We start from the raw sequence: 13,337 nt of genomic DNA, 5'->3' as shown, positions 1-13,337 counted from the left end.
CAGCAATATCACAAAATATTTAAAAAGGACATATCTTTAGAATTTTCAATTCATAGTCTCGCGCACTAGAGATAAAAATGTTTTTATTTCCGTACAGAGTTGCCACTGCTCGCTTTGAAATCGTTGAGTTTGTCAATCAAAAATTCATTAAAGGTTTACAAAATGTGAAGTAGAAAATAAAACAAATTCCAAATTTGGGTTTCTAGATGCCCATATTCGAGCGGAGGATTACGTTATTCAGAATTTGATGTCTCTAGGGAGCATTGTTTTTTCACGATGCGAGAAACATACATACATTCATGCAGATTCTTCATTATTTAATCTCTTTAAATATAATGCAGGGCTGTAATATTTGGTGGCAACAATTTGAAAAGTGAAACGCCGTTTTTTAGTGAAGGACACAAAATGCCAAAACGAAACTAATAGCCTTCTGAGTTAACGCTTCTCTGGCTAAATTAAGAAAATTAAGACAGTGAACTTGAAGACGATACAAGGTGATGTTAGAGATACAAGTCACCTGAAATTGAAACACTTGTGTCCTTTTTTTTTTTTTTTTTTTTTTTATTTATTTATTTATTTATTTACTTATTTTTATTATTTTTTTTATATTTTTATTTTTATTTATTTATTTATCTATTTTAAAGAAAATCGACATCGATGACTTTATACATATTTTTCATGATAGATATTAAAATGACTAAAATGAGGTTAAGACCTTTTCATCTTTTATATCGTTTAATAAGATTTTGTGTGAGAGCCAAAATTTAGTTTTCTGCTCTGTAAGTATCTGATCGCATATGGCATTTGAGAGGCAGAATGTTTATGAAGAAGTGACGGGAGAAAGCAGGTGTGACCGTCATTATTGAATCGGGTTTGGATTGAGGCCAAAAATCAGCTGATTCTGATATGGGTTGGGAATGATTTTTTCACGGAGCTCTCTGTGATTAACTAGTGTTCTTTACGTCTCAAATCATGCTTTAGAAGAGGGGTGTCGGAAAACGATTTTACATTCGATATTTTTAATATTTCTCAGTGCTTAAATAGCGCTGAAGCGCACCAAAGACCGGCTTCTCAGTTTTTAATTCTAGCAGGAGTATTCTAGCTTTTTTAATTCTAGCAGGAGTATCGTAATTCTAGCAGGAGTGCCTTGGAGTGCCTAAATAAAATGAGTTTCGGTGCTTCTTTTCGTATGAATTTGAGCCAACGTTTCAGCAGAAAGTTCTTTTGATCGAGTATCATTTTATTCTAGCAACAGGAAAGGCTTGGAAATGAATTCTAATTTTTGAATGTATGCTTATTTTTCCTTGGAAAACCAGCCCGTGGAGAGAAATTGAGAAATTAAAGGCGAGAGAAGACCTATCGAAACCTTACCCTATTCACGTGAGTTTGTTTGAAAACTGTAAATTTCCTATTCCCTAAAGTACTGATTTGTTATCGGTGGTACCAGTTCTTTTCTGTGTACGGTAGGATGTGGAAGGGGTACACCATAGTTTATGCTCATAGGTATAGGTATAGGTAACGGGGGGCACGGGCACTGTCCCTTTACCATAATGGTTAATCGGTATTGCACCGTGCCCACCACTGTCTAGAGCCAATGTGTAGGAGCCACATTTGCGCCCAGCACCAAAAGCCGAGGCCCAACGCTCAGACCATCCAGAGGGCAGTCAAACTGACCAAAAGCGCCCTCCACACAACACTCACCCAACCGTCCAGGCATTAGTACATATGATAGCAAATACTGAGATTCTCTGACGATTATAATACAATGTGCAATTAGTACATAATGAAATTGCAATTATAAATATACTGCATAATATAAGTCCAATAGTACAATATCAATGTAAAAAGTAAGATATAATTACAAATGCAAATATTTCGTGAACCATAAGTGCAAAATAATAGTAAGTTAAAGGACTACTGCTTCAAATATTAGTACATATGATAACAATACTGAAATTCTCTGACAATTATAATACAATGATCAATTGGTACATAAGGAGATTGTAAATATAAATAGACTGTATAATACAATACAAGTCCAACAGTACAATATAATGCAAACACGAGTATGTAATTACAAATGTTAATATTTCATGAACCATCAGTGCAAAACAATACTAAGTTAAAGGACTATGCATATCAATGCAAAACATAAAGTGTTAAAGAGTAGTAATATACAATGTTAGATATAGATATACTATACAAAAGAAAGTCATATTCTTACAACAGAATGGTATTGCGATTTAAATACCAACAGTATTAAAATATAATTATAATAATAAACTCAAATAAAAATCCGAACATATGACCAATACAAAAGAAAAATGTTATTCTTAAAATATCTATGCAATGCATATTCAAATACAGTCAGTAGATATATACTGATATAATTATACATGCATAACAAGTTAAAGACATATCGAGAAAACAACCCAATACAATCGATAAGATCTATACAATACAATTTCAAATACTAAAATAATCCAGATACTAATAGAAAAGTAAATGCATATATCAAATGGTACTTCTAACAAAGATAAAATATATATATATATACACACACACACACACACACATATATATATATATATATATATATAAACATTCTTACTGAACAAAATTCAACGAAGATTCAATGAGACAAATACCAATCCAAGCATGTGATAAGTTGACATATGGGGATAGTAGATTAACACTAACATGTATGCGTACAATATACTAAAATTGTAAATTATGTTACCAAGCACAAGTCAGTACCATAGGAATGAAGTATTTCCATAATTTTGATCAGTTTTAGTTTATGCTCATAAGTATACACCAAAGAACACATTGGGCCTAACATGCTAAGAAAAACGGCTCAAACACGTACAACTCTAGTGACTTGTCATGGAAAAGGGCCCTCCAATATTTTCTGAACAATATAACCAAATATGAAGGACCAGAATGGTTACTTATACCGAACCATACGTTTCTTAATTAAGATACAATAACATGCCGAACAAATATTAAATTAGCATACGTTTCTTCTTAGCTTACACATGAACTCTTGAATTCGGAACAGTCAGTCTTCCCAACACACATTCTACTTGATATTTGCAATTACATTGGCGAAGGATAGTGGTCAGGGAAGTGTTTGATTATTCCCTGCTTTTGTAATTACGCTTTTCGGCTATTTTTTCTCCCTTTATTCTCAGCTGTTTCTAGCATTTTGTGTATTCTCATTAATGGCAAATTCACCGTTTTACTTTTTTTCATTGGTGTGCTGAAAAAAGAACGATTCATGTTTTTACCACCCCTTGAAACAATGCATTTCACTGTTCAGCGCTTAAATTCAAAAGGAGTCCACCAAAACTCGACTTTGATAATTCAAATTTTTGACTGAAGTTGTAATTTCAGGATTCACCTTCAAATAAAATGAGATCTGGTATTGTATTTTATTATTTAATCAACTTATTAATGTTTTAGATGCCTCTTTATATTTATTTAATTTTAATTTAATAATTTTATTTATCTTTCCAGTCAGCCTTTTTTAGGGCTCTAATACTTCTTATTTTAGAAATTAAACCCTACTTTTTATTCATTCCTTCTACTCTTTAAGTAATGTTACGAATTTGTATTTACTTAGCTATTTTTAGTAGAATTTATAATTTAATTTGTTTTATATATTCCCGTGCAATGCAGCACGAGATTAATTTGAACAGAAAGCTACGCCGAAAAAAAATTAAAATACAAGGGCCCGCTCCTTTAACATTCTAATAAATAAATATCTCGTAATTGTACTCTTTTGCTATCCAGAAAAATCGATCTAATCTCGTGCATGATTAGAAAGCTTATAAAAGCCGGATCTAAACATCTCAGTTCAATTTTTTACTTAGTTCTTGTTGTTGACTGCATCGAATTCGCGGTGAGATAGGATTACCTTTTTTAATTGACTTCTATTTACCGTTTCAGTTGTTTAAAACATGACTACTGTGAGATATTGCCATATTTTACGAATTTCTCTGAGGAAATTTCAGCATTTTATTTTATTTCTTGGGAAAAGAATAAATTTTATTAACTTTTTATCTACTTGTGCATTCAATCCATTACGAACCCGTCCGCACGCAACAAGTTTTGGTATCAGGAGTTGGGTATGAATCAAAGAAGAGATGTATGTGCGCCAAAATTCCGTTAAAGAAGAGATGATGGTGGTTCAAGAGGAGATGAAAGCGAGTCAAGCCAAGATGGAAGCAATTCAAGAAGAAAGAAAAAGAGAAATTATCTGCATAATAGAAAACAAATTTAAGGCTATAGAAATCAGAATGTACGCGGTTGAAAATAAATTTGAACAAGTTGAAGAGAAAGTTTCTTCTGTCAAGGAACAAATAGAAAAGAAAGTTTCTGCCGTATAACAACAATTCGATTACAGAGTTGCTTCTGTGAAAGAACAAATAGAAGAAATCGTTTCTGCGGTGGATCAACAAATAGATGACTGGGTTTCTGCTGCCGTCGCCAAAGAAGTTGACACCTTAAAGAAGCGCATAGCGACAGCAGGAAACTTTACCGATGATTGCTCTTCCCTCTCTGAAACTACCTACATATGTTGGGAAGACCTCTTGGCAAGTGTATAAAACATAGTTTTATAGTGGCAGAAGCGAATAGATGGGATTCTCAAGCCAAAGCCTGCCCTCTCGCCGCTTCTCTGAGAGCAGACGCTGCGGGTATTCTACAAACACTTCCAGAAAATCGGAGACTAGACTTCGAAGCTCTATCTGGCGCGTTGGAGTTGCGCTTTGGCGAGAAATGTTTAAAAGACTACAGTAGGTTTCAATTAAAATCCCGCCAACAGAAGCCCACAGAAACACTCTAGGAGTTCATCACAGATGTTGAAAGGCTGTGTAACCTAGCCTTTACGGAGTGCGAGAGAGAAACAAGGGAAAACCTGTCCCTGCAGTAATTCATCGATGGCATTCGGATTCGGAAATACGGAAGGCTCTACAAATGGCGAATGTCAAGGATTTAAAAAGCACTCTAGTGTACGCCATGAAATGGCAGCCCAGCAAACAACTCGCAGAGATCGCCACTTAGTCAGAGCATCTGAAGTAGAAGAGCCAGTGGATCAACTGACTGCCCGTCTAAACGATTTAACTAGACAAGTCAATACCTTGGAGAGGAATAGGTATGACATGAAACAAACTGCTGGAACTGCAGGACTGAAGGCCAACATACGGAGAAACTGCAGAACTTCCCAGGGTACGGATGTTAAGAGCCTTTCCCAACAAGAAACAGGGAAACTAATTAGTGGCCATCTCGCGGGGCCGAGGTTGCCAGATGGTGAGAAGCACCATTTTAAAGCGCTACAGATTTCTGCCATGAGTGGCGGCAGGAATGGACTCTTCATCTCATGAGACATATCAACGGGATTGCTTGCAGTATGACCATCGATACAAGAGGCAGCGTTACCTCTATCAGAAAAGATTTGACTCAAGAAATGAAAGGTAAACGTTTTTGAACGCCGCCCTGCATTACTCTCCAGACTGTGTCCGACGAGACGATTTCGACGATATGCGATATTCCTTGCGTATTAAGTAAGATCTCCCTTTACCTCTCCCTTTCCTCCTTAAACTACGTTTTTATTTATCTTGTCTGAAAAAGCTGTTATTTTTTTAATAACTTTAAGTCTGAATTTTTATCTGCGCTTTATTATTTAAGCATATCTCTTCGAACCTGTGCCACACAATGATATAAATTGTGTCCCAAAATGTTTAACCTATTTCATGGTTCTGTTGGGTAAATAAAGGCCGCTTTTAAATGGGATTTTACGTCTGCAGTGTTTTTAAGGAATTAGGGAACAAATATATGACTAGAGAACTGGCAATAAATTGCAAATAGCGCACTTATGTTTTTGAACACGAAGATTACTTAAATTTCGATTTGTCTATTTTTTTTAATTTTACAGTAAATAATGCATGCTTAGTATGAAATTGTTCTTATTGTTCTTATTAAGTAGTAATTTATGTTTTCCAATGTCAGATTTAAGAAATTTTGAATAAATTCTTTTTGTGGGATATATTGTCCCAATCCTATATCCTATTGAACCGTGAGTTAATATGTACCATCAGTGATCAAATTACTACATGCTGATATATTATGTTTATATTTGTGAAACATACATGAAAATGTTTGAATATGAACCGGCGCATGTGGCAGAGTTTACGTTTTGTAATGTTCACATTATATATAACCACAAATTTTAGTTTTGTTTTCTGAGAAAGGGTAATATCCCAGACGATTGGGACAAATAGTCCCAGTTCGCAATATGATTGAGACATATTGTCACAGGAGATTTCCAGGAAACGGGAAAAGTTAAAAACTTTAAACTCATATTGCACTTCTTTTAGTGTGTCATAAATTAAACTACTTTTCATAGTTAAATTGTAATCATGTAAAAGTCGGGTCGAAAGGGTTAAAGCTGTTTCAGAAATTTAATCATAATAATGCATTTGTAAAGAATTAAGACATAACTCCTAACAAATCGAAAATCCTACAAAAAAGAAAATAGCCTTTTTTTTAAAAATTCTCAGCCTTAAATATACAGTGCTTGAAAGTCTATACTACGCTTGTCACATTCATACAAGCGTTGTATAGGTTTCACTGTCATACAGTACGCTTGTCAGCTTCTTAATTTTTCTTCGCAAAATCCAGTTTTCTACACTCTCATATACATGTTCATACAGGTCTGTTAGCTTCTTCGGAATGATCTTTGAGGTAAAGCTTCACTATAGGAAAGAGAAAGTAATATTCAAGAGCTAAATATGGTATAGAACAGGGTGGTTGAGATATGCGATACTTGTGTCTAGCTAGAACGTACTTGACGAGAATGAAGTTTGTGATAGCACATGCTCAATTATTCGAAAGATTGTTTTCTGACCTAATATTCCGAATTCTCTTTAGAAATCTCTCCATTAGGTCTTCATAAATCGTGGAGCTCATCTTCTGTTCTTTAAAAACACAAACCTTGGGAATTATTTCTTTTAATCAAAACATATGGCGAACATGATCTTTACTCGAGATTTCTGGAGCCAAAATTTCTTTGGTCGTAGTGAATGTTCACCATTTTGAGCAGAAGATTGCCGTTCTGCTTTAGGATCGTAAAAAAGGCTCCAGGTTTCATGTCTAGCCAAATTTGTTCGAAAATCAAGCAAAATCAAGATTTTTGCCTCTTAATACCAAACCTGTAATGGCTATTTTTTACTCATTTTCCGAAACCATAATATTAAATATTCACTGGATTAAAGCAAACGATCATCCACATAGAATTTTTTGCCTATAATCAGATTATATTTTACCTAAAACTAGTTGAGATTAATAAAAATAAATGGTGTATATTATCTTTAGCAGATTTGCTGGAATTCGTCTAAAATATTAGTCCTAAAATTTTGCAGACGCATTGTATGTTTAAAAACAACTAAATTTATGCAGGTATAACAGATGCAAATAGACAGAAATTCTTTTTCGGAGTTACTGAAGTCATCGTTAAGTATCATTCTCCAAGTTGCCCAATTTTCAAAAAAGGGTCCAGTTTCAAATGTCCTCTACAGCTCAAGTTTTTGCTGAGAATACATTTGCATTACTCATTATGCAAAAGCAAATTCATTATCCACAGTTCAATGATCTTTAATCGATACGCAGTTAGTTTCCTACTTTTTAAATACAACGACGCATTTCAAAGCGAATAAAAATTGCTGGCTTATTTTTGGAGCTATTGATGACTTATGTGCATTCTATGCATTCATAGAAGGAGTGGGTTTTAGCTTAGATGTCATTCACGTCATGAAAGGAGCCAATACTGAGCGTATTTAAACGAAAGAAACTTTATCCATTTAAAACGCTAATACTGCATAACTATGTTTGAAAGAATCTTTTGGCAGAATCTAGTAATATCTTCATACGAAGAGTAATATATTTTGAAAATACGCATTTCGAACTTTCAAAAGGTATTTTTCAATAGAGTGTAAGATTCTGAAGTTAAACTAACCAGTTATTATCACTTTAATCTATATTTTAACTTCTTTCCTCGCCAGAATGCAAATTAGCTTGTAGTGTATTTAAGTTGAGGATTTGTGAATCTTAGAGAGTTTGTAACGTTGTTAGAATTCTACCAGGTCTAGCTGAATGTAATTATCTTGTTTTTGCATGCTCCCGGAGCGGATACTTTAAACCTACGCACCGGTAAATTATTTGTTCTAGCTGGTAGCTTAGTTATTTAGCTGTGAAGTCTTAGACTACGGAATCAACGCTTAAATATATTTGACTGCTATTATTAAATTTGCATTAACACAAATGGTGGTTATTTGTAATAGGAGCTGTGCCCCGTTTCATTAAAATTTCAGTTTAATTAAAGGATTGTTTAAACGTGTGTAAATTTTGTTATGCTATTTTAAACATAGCGATAACTCATTGCTACTGTAGTACCTCCAGGATTAAAGTTCAGAACTTCCGCCCCAAGAGCAAAATTCCAGTATCAGACCTTGTAAGTTCAGTATTACAAAGTATTAGTTTGTATGACTTAATTATGGCAAAGCAGAGTAAGTTCTGAGTAGCGGTGGGTTGTCTTTCGGAAGATTTTATAATGGCAGAAGATTTCAATAAATAAGAAGGAATGAAATATTGCTTCAAAGACAAGCAGTTTGTGTCGCTTAAAAGAGAAACTTGAAATTAATCAACGATCAATTCTTTGTCGGTGCGTATCAGATGGGAAACTGGTATATGGCTGTGAACAAAGTAAAATAACACACAATATATCTGCTCCTCATAAATGAAAAAAATATTCAGGTAAATGTGTGACTTGACTAAATATACCACCTTGTTATTTTCATAACACATATGACTAATCTAGGCGTAGTGTCTAGTTAGTTAAACAAGTATGTAGCTAATCTAAACATAATATTTGGGTTTTCTCAACAAGTATGTGATTAATCTAGCCAAAACAACTAATCATTTTCAATACTTATGTGAATGATTTGGCCATAAAATATAGTAATTTTCTTCAATAATGTGATTACTATATTCTGGTTTACTTAAAAAAGGCTCGTACAGTCTTTTATTATTTGAGTATAAAGTGCTTGTATTTTTAAGGTTACTCTTTTATCTCACGATCTTTGTCCCTCTCTCCTTTTTTGAACTTTCCCACCTTCCTAGGAGGCTGGAATATAATAATGTACATAGATAATCTTAGAAGGTTCACTCTTCATCCATGTTGATGAACATAACTAAAAGAGTAACTGTAGAATCATTAGGTCGTTTAGAAGCAGGAAGCATGTAAAATGAGCAATTCCCTCGCCGGGATTCGAACCACGGACCTCTCGAATACGCGCCAAGAGTGCTAATCACTACACCACGAAGGCAGGCTAAGAAGGTGGAAGAAATACCTTTCACCCAATACTTCCCCTTTTGAAGGGCGACTGGAGATTAGTCGCCGAATCCTGGTTGTGGAGAATCATCATCCACCACCTTTTTTTAGTTCGGGCGCCGCTGTAGAGACATTAGATTATTTTGAAGCAGAAATCATGAAAAATGAGCAATGCCCTCGCCAGGACTCGAACCACGGACCTTTTGAATACACGCCGAGCGTACTGACCACTACACTACGAAGGCATGCTAAGAAGGCGGGAGAAATATCTTATAAAACTGTAGTCTCAAATTGAAGGGGCCTAGTAGAAACATGCGCGGCTAAATGTTTAAAAATCGGCACTTTCACGAGTATTGATCTGCAATACGTAAGACTGAAAATAATTTAAATTTGAGAGAGAGGATTAAAATTACAATGATAGGAATTCTTCCATCTCTGGAAAATGAGCCTGTATTCGTTTTAATTTCACGAACCCGTTACCAGAAACATTTCAAATACGCCTAGGCTTTTATTTAAATTAAGGAGAATGCAAGTAATGCTTACTCTGTCAAATGAAACAAATCTAACTTTTGATAAAATAAAGGAAGCGCTGATTTTGGCTTTAAAGGTTCTCTAAAAGAATGAATAATTCAAATTTATGCTGACGCTTCAGTCTTTCTTAACATTGATGGTGATGTTAATGCAGTATAAAAGGCTTTGCTGGTTCAGTATAATTAATGGTATGCAGAAACTCTATCTTTAGCGATATCAGCAGCCTTTGGAGTTAACTTAGTTGTTTTTTCAGACTGTACGAGAATAACTTTATTGCATTCGCAGAAAAATCTGTGGTCTTGAATATTGTTGTTAGCGGCCATTAAAATTTTAGCAACAAAGTTCATAAATTCAGCATCGATCTGACAAGGACGATAAAATGGTAGAGGCAGCACTATTAAGAATTAAATTAGTTTAAATAACAATCTTGCAAATTATTGCACGCGTTAACTTCGTAATTTTGGTTTCTGAAATATTGATTTAGAAGTTAATAAAGGAAATGAACAAATTTACAACAATTTAAAAAAATCTGATATGTGCACCACATAACTTCCTTGTACGGAATATTAAATTATATGAATTTTTTCTTCAATTTCATTTAAACTTATTGAATTAAATCTACTTCGTTGATAGAGCATAAACCACAGTAGAATAAATTAACTCTTTAAAATTCACTGTATTTGTTTACCATAGCGCCACTCTGGCGCTAGGTTCACTTAACAGCGTTACATTTCGTTCATATTATAACTCAGAACGCACAAAATTTATATCATTTGAAGAATTATCTAATCGTTGGCGCATGTTCTATTCAAATACTATAATAAATCTAAAACGATGTATAAAAGAAATTAAGCAAGCAAAACAAAATAGAAACCGTTTTTAACAGACGATTCAGTATTTCTCATTAAATTAGTTCAGTTCTCACTTCCGGACAAGGCAAAAATACATAAAAACTCAAAATATCTATATTAAAAATTACGAAGTAAATCTTAAGCACTTATTTCCTCGAATAAATTCCAGAATGAATTAAGCATGATTTAATTAGCAATAATAAAAGAAGGCGTTATCTTTGTTATTGCGAAGCTTAGTTTTCCTAGATTGGCAACAAATCCGCTATTTTGCCACGTTGGAAATGTAAGCAAAAATGTTCGCTATCGCAAAAATAATTAGGCTTAACTGCATTTAAATAGCTTTTAAGTTGTTGATAGCTCCACAAATATTTCATGCAGATTTACTAAAGGCATAAAAACCTTAACCGGAAGATAAAACAATATAATTCAATCATTTTTAAAGCAAAAAATGCGCAATTTACGAACGTATAAGAGTAAAGAAACTGAGCCGGGTAACAGAGTGGATATATATATATACGTTTGGTGCGGCCGATTGTAACCAAAATACGAGGTGCACATCTACATGTTATAGTCCTATATACAAAATTTCAACTTTCTGAGGCTACTCGTTTTTCAGTTATGCGAGATACGTACGTACAGACGCCACTAAAAATTCTCTTCAGAATTCATTTTATATAAGTTTTATAATTTTTTTGAGGGAAAAGCGTCTTTTATTCTGTCCTTACGCACAGATGTCACGTAAAAACATCGTTAAATTGCATTCGATAGCGATCAAAATGGATATTTTCGTTGAAATACGATGCCTGAAAATTTTCGCGATTACAATACTTCCTTTTTAATTACTTCCTTGTTCGAAGTAAAGAGGAAGTATTGTCGCTATGGTAAACATAGTATCGCTATGGTAAACAAATATAGTGAATTTTAAAGAGTGCATTTATTCTTCTGTTCTGGTTTATGCGCTCTCGACGAAGTAGATTTAATTCAATCAAATAAGTTTAAATGAAATGCAAGAAAAAATGCGTATAATTTAATATTCCGTACAAGGAAGTCATGTGGTATACACATCACATTTTTTATACAAGGAAGTAAAAATGCAAAGGGTTTTGAGGTAATTATACTATATCCATTGAATATAGGCCTATGGTTTATGATGCACTTTTATATATCATAACCTTACACCTATTTTCAAGTGTCATTCCATTAATACCCTGCATACTATTGCCAACAGAAATGCTTAATTATCGTTATAGTAACAAAAGTATAGAAATTTCATAGCATCAGATTTAATGTTTGTAACATAAACGTGGAAATTATTAATGCGATATGTACCGTTGCGCTGATATCGTAAACGCACAAGTAACTTGCATAAATAACATTCTTATACTTGAAACAAAGCACATTTTAAAAAGTAGCTTAAATTTCTCATTTTAAAGTCATAAGTTCGTTGCAAATCAGAAGTTTTGCTATCTATTTGAGTGTAACATGAAGTATCTATCTTACAAATGCCGATCACTTGACTGCTAAATCAATGCAATTGAAATGCAGTAATACTAAACACGAGTTCAAATGGTTAGCTGTCTTTGATAGTCTAGAAGTGTACATAACGTAAGCAGGAGAATCGGCTAATCCAAATCAATGAATGTAAATCTGGTAGGTAAACATGGCTCGTTGAAATTCTAAATTTTACGACAGCAGCATCCTTAGTAGAATTTCTCAAATAGTTTCATTACATACTCGCAATGACTGCCACCCAAACAATATAACGGCTAATGACGCTGACTGCTGTACCGGTGGGCCCGGTTTCAAATTCTAGAGGTTGGGTGGCTATACCGATTTGGCGGCTAAATATGTATATATATATTCCTTGTCTATTACCCGGCTGAATGAGCTTGGTGTTTTTATTCTTATATGCTGGTAAATTGCTCATTTTTTGCTTTAAAAGGGATTGGCTTATGTTGTTCTTATGTTCCGGTTAAGGTTTTTAATGCCGTTTGTTAATCTGCAAGCGATAGTTGTAGAATTATCAACAATTTAAAATGTTAAGTACAGAATTAAGCCTAACAAACCTCCATTTGGTAGCATTTGAAACTCAGTAGAATAATGAATTCAGCCAGTTTCTGAATCTTCAATGTCTTTTTTTTTTTTTTTTTTTGAGTTGGACCTAAAGTAAGCTTTCAGTTTAGTGCGCCGAAAAATTCGCCTTCTTGTCTGCTGGCCGAATTGCCTGTTTTTGATTTGAAACTCCAATTATAATTGTAAAAATTGTTTTTTTAATTGTTTTAACTGTATATGGTGTTTTATGTTTTTCTGTATTTTAAAATTTTCAATGAAGATGTTTTGCACTTTTATGTATTTTTACTTGAACTGAATAACTAATTAAATGCGAAATATATCTCTAAGAAATTTGAGGAAATAAGTTTAAATTAAATGCAGAAAAAAATTTCTGTAATTTAGTAGGCCATATATGTGGAAATTATGTGTTGTCCACATTATTATATTTTTTTTCATTGTTCAAAAGTAAATGCAGTCAAATTTTCCGTTTGCAAATTACCAAATAATGCGTG

Source organism: Stegodyphus dumicola, chromosome 8 (genome assembly GCF_044657685.1).
Source record: "Stegodyphus dumicola isolate Sdum_Otavi_A_Nest chromosome 8, ASM4465768v1".
Classification (NCBI taxonomy): Eukaryota; Metazoa; Arthropoda; class Arachnida; order Araneae; family Eresidae; genus Stegodyphus; species Stegodyphus dumicola.
This window is presented reverse-complemented; position numbering follows the sequence as displayed.